General features: G+C 36.2%; 1 pseudogene across 1 annotated transcript; it reads left to right on the plus strand.

Moving 5' to 3' along the window:
* The first annotated feature begins 8,530 nt into the window (after nt 1–8,530).
* Nucleotides 8,531–10,172, plus strand: LOC117095348 (annotated as a pseudogene). Its single transcript, XR_004441932.1, has one exon. The product of XR_004441932.1 is annotated as a transmembrane protein 9B-like (transcript).
* The last annotated feature ends 1,931 nt before the right edge of the window (nt 10,173–12,103 follow it).

Consider the following 12,103-nt stretch of genomic DNA (forward strand, 5'->3'; position numbering starts at 1 on the left):
AACAGGAGCTCTATGAAAGCTGATAACCTATTTTATTCATTGCCCTATCCTTAGTGCCAACAAAAGCACATAACACAAAATAGAAACACAATAAATATTGGTCCAATCAATATAATATATCATTTTTGTTAAATTCCTCAAGATTATAAGTATCCTAAAATATTAAGTGAATGTGATAAATTATCTGCTAAACACTAAACTTTTGAATTACCTGTTTAGGAAGAATAAGTTAAGCCACATGCTATGTACTACTTATTTCATTCTGAAAGTATTCTATGAATTTTTTATACATGAGGAAAAGATCAGGAGACATTTGACTATCCACTGAGATAAACTAACTAATAAATGGCAGAACCTGAATTGAACACTGATTTTCTAATATGGAATCCCATGCTCTTCTTCCTACGTATTTCATGTAATAATAATTTCATGTATTTCATCAGCATGCCTTTATATTTCTATTTCTCAAATAGGTGAAATGATAAATTCCACGTGTCCAGTGTGGTTACAGAATTAAATCAGGGATGTAATAGGATAATCTGTCACACTTGAAAGACGTTTTTTCTGTATCAGAGAAATAACAAATTCTAGCCTTCCTGCTCTAAAGAATGATGGAAGAATCTATCAGTTGTTGCTGAAATGCAAAGTGCTAGTTTAATTATTGCTCCGGACACTCCCAAGTCTCATGTGCTGACATTTTTATGGAGATAATCTGTATCAAAATATATCAGCACAAGAACTCTTTCTTGAGGCTTTTTGAATTACAAATTTTCAGGAGCTAAAGTACAAGAAAGTGCATCTGTGAATCAGACAGTCTACAAAATACCCCTACCAAGGTGTCATATTTTAGAAGTCTCTCCATATTTAAACCATTACACTCTGTCCCTTTAATTACAAGACAGATCAAGAAGGTAAAAAAAAATGAGCAAAATGACAAATTGGTGTTAAAATTCATTTTTTAACTCACTTATGATAAGATTTGTTTCTGTGCCCTAAAACATGTGCTTAGCTTCCTAATGACACTGATTTTACTAGGTTGATAACACTATTTACTGTCAGAACATAGCAGGTGTAGCAAGTGAAGTAATAATTTTATTAAACAACATTTACAGCGAATAAACCACTGTGTCTGGGTACTTTGAGTGTATCTTACAAGGCAAACAAAGGTGATGGATGACAGTTTGTTCGTTGCCCAGTCTAGGTGAGCATGTAATGGTGTGTGCAGAGAGCTGACACCTCCATTTGTTTTCCTAATGCATTTGAAATTTCTAAATTTTCTTTCATATACCTTTGTCCAATAAATAAAGGGAAAGGCACAATGACTAAATCAAGGCCTTTAGAAGATATACATTTTACTATGTTTTACTTAATCTCTCCCTCTTTTAAAACAATTCTACCTAATAAGAACGATGTTTAAATATTTAATAAATGGAACAGGTATTTATTCTTGATAGTCTCCTTCAGTTTACATTAAAAGATGCATAACGAAGTTCTTAAATGTAGTACTTTCGTTTGACTACCACATGCTAAAGTAACTACCATATGTTAAAATAAAATTCAAATTCTGGAGCTTGACATTCATAAGCTTCTCTGTGACCTAAACTGCCCTATTAATGATAACTTGAATTTCTCCCATCTCTGTCCCTATTCCCCTGTCAAACTGTACTCCTCAAGCTTTTAAGACTATCTTCATATTTATTTCTCCCACCATACCCTATTTCATAATCTGACTCAATGTTGTTTTTGTACGTAGTTAGACACAGTTAAAAGAGACCTCTTATTTTTTCTGAAGGCTCAAATCTTATTTTAAATATATCTCTCATCTATTTAGTTTATAGCCATTCTATTTCATAAACTTGTACTATTTCTGTGCAACACACACACACACACTACATTAAAACATCCTTGAGATCCGGCAACTAACTTACTCATTTTTTTTCTCCCTTCTCTCAATTCTCCCGTCTTTATAGGTGATATTCTGTTCATTCTACACAATCCACTTACGTGGTAGATAATATTATCATGCTCATTTTATATATAAGTAACTAAAGTTGATTAAGGTCAAGCAATATGCAGCTAGTTGGTGACATTGTCCAGATTCAAACTCAGGCAACCTAACCAGAGAGGCTCTTTTAATTACTAGACTATATTGGTTTTTAATAAACACGGGAACCATGTTGTAGTTGCCAGCACAATCCACAATTAACTATCGAGTATTTATGACTATTCTGTGTGTGATTGAAACAAAAAGCAGACAATGAAAGAATGCAAAAAAATATTGAAGGAGTATGATAGAGTAGTCTATAGGACATGATTGAAGCACTGATAAAGCTCAATCATATATTGGAATTCCTCTGTCAATGTATTTATATCTATAATATATTATAATTTGAAAATATTGTATGTTGTAAGTCATGTTGTAAGTCATATTCCAAAGACATGACTTTTGAATATTGGAAGTATTCCAATATTAACTTCATTTTAAGTTCCACAAGTATTTACTGAATACCTACTAGGTAGGCACTGTGCTAAACTCTGCAAATATAATTGAGACACAGACCGTGATTTGTGGGTATTTGCTGCCTATTCACTGAAATAAGCATACAAACAAAAATTTTCAAAATCATGCAAAGGCTAAGTTACCGATAGGCACATAGAGCTACAGGAAATAGGAGGGATATCTCAACTAAACATGAGATTCAGGGAAGGTTTTCCTACAGATATAAAAGTTAAACTGTCAACTGGAGAATAGGAAGGGGTTAGTGACATGAAGAAGGTTTAGAAGGGCATTCTAAAATAGAAATGCATGAGAGAGCATAGAAACATAGCACGGTTGTTTGAGTAACTACAAATAGTAAAATGCAAATTGAGGTGAGGTAAGAGGAACTGAAAAAAGAGCTGAGATTGAAGTTCCTTTAGAATTTCAGGCCATTCTAAGTGGCTTGAGGGGACTCTGTAGAGGAAGTAAGATTTGTTTAAACTTTAAATGAAGGGATTGATGTTGCTGTACCTGAATTTTGGTACAGCAATGACTAAATGGAAAACATGTTAAAGATGGGCATGGCTGTATTATAATGACCATTTGTGATAATATTGCCACAACAAAGCAAGAGAAAACACGCTGTTAATTGATGAGATGACAAAGTAAGACATGTTTGAAAAAAATTAGAAAGTAAAATTGTCAGAACCTAGTAATTGATTGGAAAAGGTAACAATAGAATAATTTCCAGGCTTCAAATCCATTTGATTTGGTAATGACAACTATACAGAAATATAAATTAATTTAAACAAAAAAACCCCGTAAGTTTGAGATAGAGGCACAGAGAGATAGATGAGGAGCTCAGTATGAAATAGGGCAGATTTGAAGAGCCCATAGGACACAAGAATAATTGGAAATTAAATACACAATCTGTATCTCCAGAATTAGCTGGGTTTAGAAAGTTAGAGTTGGGCCAATTAGTGCAAAGACGGTTCAAATGCTGACAGATGAAATACTGCAAAGGAAGTATATGTGGAGAGAAAAGAGTTACTGATTTATGGAAGGCACCACTGCTTTGGAGACAAAATGAGAAACTCAAGTATTACACCAAGAGTAAATAGAGGTGAGCAAATGGTGTCAAGATAAAGAAACAACAACAAAAAATTAAGACACAAGAGCCACTCATTCTGCAATATAGCTTATATTTACATCAAGGTTTTTAAAATAGTTATTAGATTTGTCCAGAAGGAGGTTATCTGTGTCTTTGTCAAAAGCAGTTTCTTGTGAAATGATGTACTCGAGGCATACCATAATGAAAAGTGATTGGTACTAGGGAAGTAGAAACCAGGAGTGTTCACTTCTCTTTATAGGAGCTCAATTGAGAGGGTAGGGATATACAATAAATATAAATAGATATAAATAAAGTCTAGGGTGCTCTTTATTTAATGAAATGGATTCCTAACAACTGTCTTTAAAAAAGTGCACATGTACCCTAGAACTTAAAGTAAAATAAAAAAAGATGCTATACAGGTGATGTATGGTCAGGGATGGGAGAAAACCACTACTCATTTAGACAAATAGACACAGGTCCAGAAAGAAGGAATCATTTGAATGTAATAACTATATGACAGATTTGGATTAGCGGAGAAAATAATGTTTTCAAAAAAATTATAGCTGCCTTAAAGACCTTTGGTGAAATTCTTCATATATGGGTGCATCTGTCATTGAGTGAATTAATGAATGATGGTACAAGTAATAGTCTCTTAAGGCATGTCATTATGCTTCTAGGCATTGCATTTCTATTCGTGTTAGAAGCCATGAGTAACTAGCAAGGAAGACGGGTCTATTAAGATGACTCTAAAGCAGAACATGCTTGACATTTTAGAGCATAAAGCAGCAATGTTAATGTTGGCCTAAAATGAGTCTTTAACATTGGAATAAAGAAGTGCTCTTGGGTATTGAGTTATGCGCAAAATTATATCTCAGAATCCTACTCTATTCATTCTGAAAAGTGTGTGTGTGTGTGGTGTGTGTGTGTGTGTGTGTGTGTGTAGGGGAAACCAAGATTAAATGAAGCAATTTTCTAGAGAAATTGTAATGTTGAATATTGTTGCTCAGATGACAGATAGTATCTAGCAATTCTTATTACTGCCTTTAGGGACTAACTTACTTCATTTGGTTTGTCCATGAGGAAGTCAGTATCTCTGAATATCTTACAATAGATGTGTTCATAGCTGTTTCTTGTTCTTAAGGCAGTTTTCTAGCCCTGCAACTGTAAATCAGAGCCAACAGGAATGTATTCATTTATATTAACTCATTCTAAATGGTCTAAATAACATTATATATTAAGAAGAATATAGAAGAGACCACTTGAGATTTTAATCTCCTTTTTCACAGTTTAATATTACTGGTACGAGTCTTTCTCCATCTTGTGTCTATTGCTATATTTGAATACACCTGGTTATCTTCATCCTGTCTTTTATGCATAATTCAGACTGCCTTTACATTTGAGATAATGCCAGTATTAACATGACGGTCATAACCCTAGAAAACATTTGTGATTTTAAGCATGATTTTGTTATAAAAACGTATTCAAAAATAGTTCCACAAATTAAGAGGAGAGAAAGAACTTTCAAAATACAAAAAGTCCTCACAGTTTAGCTTGCAAGGTTGGCTTTAGGTTTTAGTTCTCAGTTAATAATTTGTTTAACTCCCTTCAACTGTGGAAAAGAGCAATGAATCAAAGACACAAACATGAATAGTGTAAAACATAAACTAATGAAAATTGTAAGCAAAATCACTTTTGGAGCTAATGAAGAGCAAGAGTGATTCTTTATTCAATGTTAACAAAAAAGAGCCAAGAAAACATTAGCGCCACTGATCCCTGGATGAATGCCATACATTCAACATATTGCTAACTCTCTTACACACCAATAATTCCATTATCCTAGAATACCAATTAGCAGTAATTATCTAATTATAGTTCATAAAAGTCTGAAAATGAGAATGTTAAATGCCTAGGTGTCATTAGCCCCCTTTCAACATATTGATTACACTTTTTGTAACTAGACACAAATGAAGAAGGCAATGTTTTAAAATGTTTTTAAATTTTCAAAGATTTTAAGAATATTAATACCATTTTTAAGGTTTTTATGTTACATTGAAGACTTCCAATCAAAATAGTGGATTTTCCCAAGTGTCGTTAAAATGATAGGTAACCCTCAAAGGGGAATACACCACAACTTTAACATTTACACATATTGATTATACTTTATAATTAAATAATAGCTTCACTCTCCACTGATTTAGTTGTTCCCTTTATTAAAAATAATGCAGAAATTATATTTACACACTGAATAAGCATGCCAATAATTTGCTTAGTTTTTCTTCTCAAAATTATTAACCAGGAGTATTACAGTATTTCTCTTTGGATCTGTCTTCCCTGAATCTCTTTCTACAAGACACCTGACCTCACAACTGTAGTTTTAAATCTTAGTTGAAGAAAGAAAAAAAAAAAATCCCCTTGAAACATAAAAGCCATTTTAGAGGCAGCAGGAGTCTGGCATTATTGAAGGTCATACTGTCACTGAAATGAGCTCCTATTTCCTTTTAAAAATGATAATCAATGTCTTGAATAAAGTGATTTTTAAAAAACAGAAAGTAAGAAGGCACCTACGTTTTCAACTTCTGACTCCTGCAATTCTAATTTGATCGATGGGAAAGAGGGAATTAGATATTTTTTCTTACATGACTTGGCACCAAATCTCTTTTCCTATCAATAAACCTAGACTAGGATATGTGCGTATGTGTGTTTGTTGTGTGTGTGTGTGTGTGTGTGTGTGTGCATATTCAGCTATGTTTTTCTTATAGAATGGTTCAAACTCATGAGAAGTGCTTACTGTCATGTTTTTGATGGCTGTATTCTGATAATGGATGACAGGACTTAATGAGAGGGCTAGCAAGCATTGTTGACCTAATAACCACAGCTGTCATTACTTTAGGGCAACAGTCCTGCAGGGGTAGACACCCAGTGATCAGGAGATACTGCAGGCGAGATTAGATTAAGTCGAGATCAATAGAACAATTTTGTCCCACAAGTTTTATTGTTCTCCCTCCACCAGCTGAGCTGAAATGTAGGATCTGATTGATTCATTAGATTACTCTGTACTCAAACACAGATCACTAGACAGAGTTTGTAATGCATACAGAGGGCGTTAACCTTAATCACTTTAACCACCTAAGCAAATTCCATGGTTCTTATTCCCAGCTTTCTTTAGCTTCAAGATTTATTCAATGTAAAACTGCCATTTGTTTTACTACTCCTTATGGCTTAATTTGCATGTGATAGATATAGTAAATAGCAGCCATTCCCAGCTTTTTAATTTTACCTGTAAAGCTGTACTTCTGAAAGAGAATTGGATACTATTGAATATGATAAAAGCAAGAGTGTATACGAAATAATAAGGAGAAGCTGTTATACAATAGGTGCATTTATTAGGTTAAAAATAATAAAGATGAGTATTTAGTAAAGTTATCACTTAATACAAGGCTGAAGTCCTTTAGAAATCACTAATTTATTTCCCCATATTGAGGCACTAACGAATAACAGCTTTAACCAAACAACCACATGGAAAAATATGTATAATTAAGATTTTTTCTAAGTGCTTTCCTACTTCCCTTTTGTGGACTCAGCTCTACTTTGGTTCTTTCAATTCTAATTTATATAATGAAATAGCTCTTTGCTATCTAGTTATGAATCTAGTTGTCATCTTCATAAATGGCAATTTGTTGTATGCCCCTGATAGGAAAAAGCAAAGTTTACTAAATGCTTGCCATACTCTATAGTTACATGAATGTCCACTGACTAATAACTAAATATTAGTGTCTTACTGCCTAATCAAAAACTTTCTTGTCAAAATTTATATCTGATTTTCTATTTTCTCAAGGCTTTTCCAAAATGGTAATATACTATTATTGGTAAACAACCAACCAACATTATAATTCATTCTCCTTATTCCACATATTTGCAACAATATTTGCAGTCTCAGGCCACTCCCTTCTTTTCCTCGAAGATTTTTGCCCCTGGCTCACTGTTACGAACTCAGCACTGTGTCATCAGTTTCAGTGACTTCAGTATCCTCATAGATGACCTCATTATGACCTTAATATTCAAGGATGCAGGATAATAATACCTCTCTTGCAATGATCTTGTCTTCACACATATATGTGTATTTCCTGTAGTCATAAAAAATATTTTTTCATTACCAATAACTGTGCCACCAGTAAAATCTCAATTTCAAGTATCTCCAACTGTCCCTTTTTATCTTTTCAGCTGATAATGAGACAGTCAAATAGCTAGGCAGATAAAAAGGAGTCCCCAGAGAATCTCCTACCTGCCCCACAAGTGTTTACACCAGATACTTTTGGGCAGATGAGGGAACCTGCCCAGGGGCTTTTCTGTGCATGCCCACAGTGCACTGGAGCCCAATGTGTGCACTGGGGGAAACGTGTGGAGCCATGGGGAATTCCCGCCTTATGCAGGGGAGGAGCCTGCTCTCTTCAGCTCCTGTAGTGACCTGGGAATCAATCTGCGAGGTGGAGGGCTGGCTAGCAGGATTCTATCACACTTTGCTGAGTATTTTGTTTTTCGTTTTTCCTTTTTGCCCAGTAAATTCTGCTACTCACCTTTCTATGTGTCTGCGAGTCTAAACTTTCCTGGTTGCGTGACAAGAACCTGGTTTTAGCTGGACTAAGGAGAAAGTTCTGCAACGATAACATGCATTAACTCCACACCAAGAAAACTATGACCCCACAAGGACCCATAATTCATTGAACTGTTCCACTTTTTCAGTGTCTCTTAAAGCCTTATGTCCTCACTTCATTTATGTATACCGTAAAATACTTGCACCTTCGTTTTAAATATTTAGCTAAAGAAAAATCCTATGGAAGTGTGGGCGGAGGATCCTCAGCCGGGTCCGGAGCCTGAGCCTGAGCCCGAGCCGGGAGCTGGTCGAGGAGGCTCCGGGCTGTGGGACCACCCGGCCCCCAGCGATGGCGACCCTGTGGGGAGGCCTTCCTCGGCTTGGCTCTTTGCTCAGCCTGTAGTGCCTGGCGCTGTCAGTGCTGCTGCTGGCGCAGCTGTCAGACGCCGCCAAGAATTTCGAGGATGTCAGATGTAAATGTATCTGCCCTCCCTATAAAGAAAATTCTGTGCATATTTATAATAAGAACATATCTCAGAAAGAGTGTGATTGCCTTCATGTTGTGGAGCCTATGTCTGTGCAGGGGCCTGATGTAGAAGCATACTGTCTACTCTGTGAATGCAAATACGAAGAGAGAAGCTCTGTCACAATCAAGGTTACCATTATAATTTCTCTCTCCATTTTGGGCCTTCTACTTCTGTACATGGTATATCTTACTCTGGTTGAACCCATACTGAAGAGTCGCCTCTTTGGACACTCACAGTTGATACAGAATGATGATGATATTGGGGATCACCAGCCTTTTGCAAATGAACACCATGTGCTAGCCCGCTCCCGCAGTCGAGCCAACGTCCTGAGCAAGGTAGAATACGCCCAGCAGCGCTGGAAGCTTCAAGTCCAAGAGCACCGGAAGTCTGTCTTTGACCGACATGTTGTCCTCAGCTAATTGGGAGTTGAATTCGAGGTGACTAGAAAGAAATAGGCAGACAACTGGAAATAATTGACTGGGTTTTGCTGGGTTTCGTTTTAATACCCTGTTGATTTCACCAACTGTTGCTGAAAGATTCAAAACTGGAAGCAAAAACATGCTTGATTTTCTTTTTCTTGTTAATGTAATAATAGAGACATTTTTAAAAGCGCACAGCTCAAAGTCAGCCAATAAATCTTTTCCTATCTGTTACTTTTACTAATAAAAATAAATCTGCCTGTAAATTATCTTGAAGTCCTTTACCTGTAGCAAGCACTCTCTTTTTCACCACATAGTTTTCACTTGATTTTCAAAATAATTTTCAGGGTTTTTGTTGTTGTTTTTGTTTGTTTGTTTTTTTGGTGGCAGAGGGGAGGGATCCCTGGGAAGTGGTTAAAACTTTTTTCAAGTCACTTTACTAAACAAACTTTTGTAAATAGACCTTACCTTCTATTTTTGAGTTTCACTTATATTTTGCAGTGTAGCCTGCCTCATTAAAGAGTTGGCTTACCCATTTGACTTTTGCACTGACTGTCTTATCTGGGTATCTGCTATGTCTGCACTTCATAGTAAACTGGATCTGAAATGCCTGGTGGCTTTTCACAAAAAGCAACTTTTCTTCATGTACTGTGATGTCTGATGCAATGCATGGTAGAATAAACTGGCCATTTGCTAGTTTACTCTAAAGACCAGACATAGTCTTGGTCTAGTGTGTGCTCTTACTCGTCATCTTCTAGTACCTTTAAGGACAAATCCCAAGGACTTGGACACTTGCAATAAAGAAATTTTAGTTTAAACCCGAGCCTTCCTGGATTGATAATGTATACTCATTTGTCAGCATTTCCGGTCTTGTTGAGAGGCAACTGTTTGAACTCCAATGTGTGCAGCTTTGAACTAGGGCTGGAGTTGTGGTTGCCTCTTCTGAAAGGTATAACCATTATTGGACAACTGGCTTTTTTCTTCCTGTGTCCTCTTTGGAATGTAACAATACAAATAATTTTTGAAACATCAAAAAAAAAAAAAAGAACAATCCTTATTAAGTCTGCTCCTTTCTCAGTGTACTTACCCTTGCAGCTGAATGTTGACAAAGAAAAACATAAACATGCAGATTAATCTGTTATTTTGAAGTGACTGTGTTGTCTGGGGTATATACCCTGGGTTCATTGTCACGCACCAGGAAAATTTAAGACAAGCACATACACGAGCAGTTTAGGTGCAGAGGTTTAATAGGTAGTAAACAAGAGAAAGAGAAACAGAGTACTCTATAGAGCAAGGAGTCTGATTTGAAAGGGCCATCTGGCTGCAAATGTCCCGAATTTTATAGTCCAGTTTGAGAAGGCAGTGTCTGATTTACATAGGGCTCATAGATTGGTTCGATAATGTGTGACATTTACATAGTGGACAGGGAAGACTCGTGGCCCCAACCTAATCTTCTTATGCAAATGGACTTTCCAGTTGATAGGGCCCATTTTATCTGCTGCTTACAGCACAAAAGGCTGGCAGAGAAGGGAAGATGGAGCCACCATCTTGAAAATATCCAGTCCTGAGTTCCTGCTGGCATTTGCTCATGCAAGCTCCCAGTTTGCAGGCTGCTCTTTGTTAGAAAATGATTTGGGGCTGCTTTTCATTAAAAAGAAAAGCCTTACCAAAGACTCCCTTACCCTTGCTATCTGCCTTAGTAATTCCTTCTTAACTCATATCAATTTCTCTCAGTAAAAGGAAAAAGCAATTACATCGGAGCTAGGACCCTAATTCTCCACTTCTTTTATATCAAAAGCTCTTAGAAGAGTCATCAGTACTCACTGTCTTCAGTTCACTTTATTCCTTTCTAAATCTCCAGTCAGGTTTTTGTGATATTCTTACTACTCCTTCTCCTCACCCACCCACCTACACACCACCACCAATTGTGCTGTAACATCTGTTATGTTTCAATGGCATACAGGGTGCTAAAATCAATGGTGAAGCCTCAGTTTTCATATTTCAAAATGAAAGGCAAAATCCTTACAAAAAACAAAAAATTGGCTTTTGGTCTAGCTCTCTGTTAATTTCTGTTCTCATTTTTTATTACTTGTAGTACTCTCTTTAAATCTGCCTCAACCAGCCTTTTGATATTTCTTTAAATCCATCAAGAAAGCGCCCAAACCAGAACATCTACATTTTAGGTCCCTCTGCCCCAAGCATTTCTCCTCTTCTCTCTTGCCTAAAGTGATTTAGTCAACTTACTTAACCACAGGCATGTCTTTTGATAAACGGAATTCCATGGTTTTAATGCACCTGTATTTATTAGTCTTTTCACCTATAATTAGGACTTTTCTACGCATACTTTTATTCAGTACATTTTTCCTTCCTGCTCGATGTTTTTTTCTCTTTGTTTTTCTTTATTTAAATTGTGAATCTGATTTTTCAATTTCATACTTTATTGGCAGTTTGTACCATACAGTTTTGATATTCTTTAGATAATTACTCTAGAAATTAACAACAATCAACCTATTTATCAAACTCTAACATTAATTGGCATTTTTATCTCCTTTTGAATGCCTGGAAGGATCAAAGAATTTGTTTTATTTTAATTTTCTTGGCCAGGGATGGTGGCTCATGTCTGTAATCCCAGCACATTGGGAGGCCAAGGCGGGTGGATTGCCTGACCTCAGGAGTTCGAGACCAGCCTGGGCAACATAGTGAGACCCTGTTGCTACAAAAAAATTACAAAAAAAATTAGCCAAGTGTGGTGATGTTTGCCTGTACTGCCAACTACTCTGGAGGCTGAAGCAGGAGGGTCGCCTGAACCTGGTAGGCAAAGGTTGCAGTGAGTTGAAATGGTGCCAGACTGGGTGACAGAATGGAATCCTATCTCAGAAACAAAACAAAACAAAAACTTTCTTGATGTTCCTTCCTGAGAAAAAGAATTCAACTATATTTCTCCTACTTGCTTATGAAAGGAGAGAAATATAGCTC

This window comes from Trachypithecus francoisi, unplaced genomic scaffold (genome assembly GCF_009764315.1).
Source record: "Trachypithecus francoisi isolate TF-2019V2 unplaced genomic scaffold, Tfra_2.0 Lachesis_group13, whole genome shotgun sequence".
NCBI lineage: Eukaryota > Metazoa > Chordata > Mammalia > Primates > Cercopithecidae > Trachypithecus > Trachypithecus francoisi.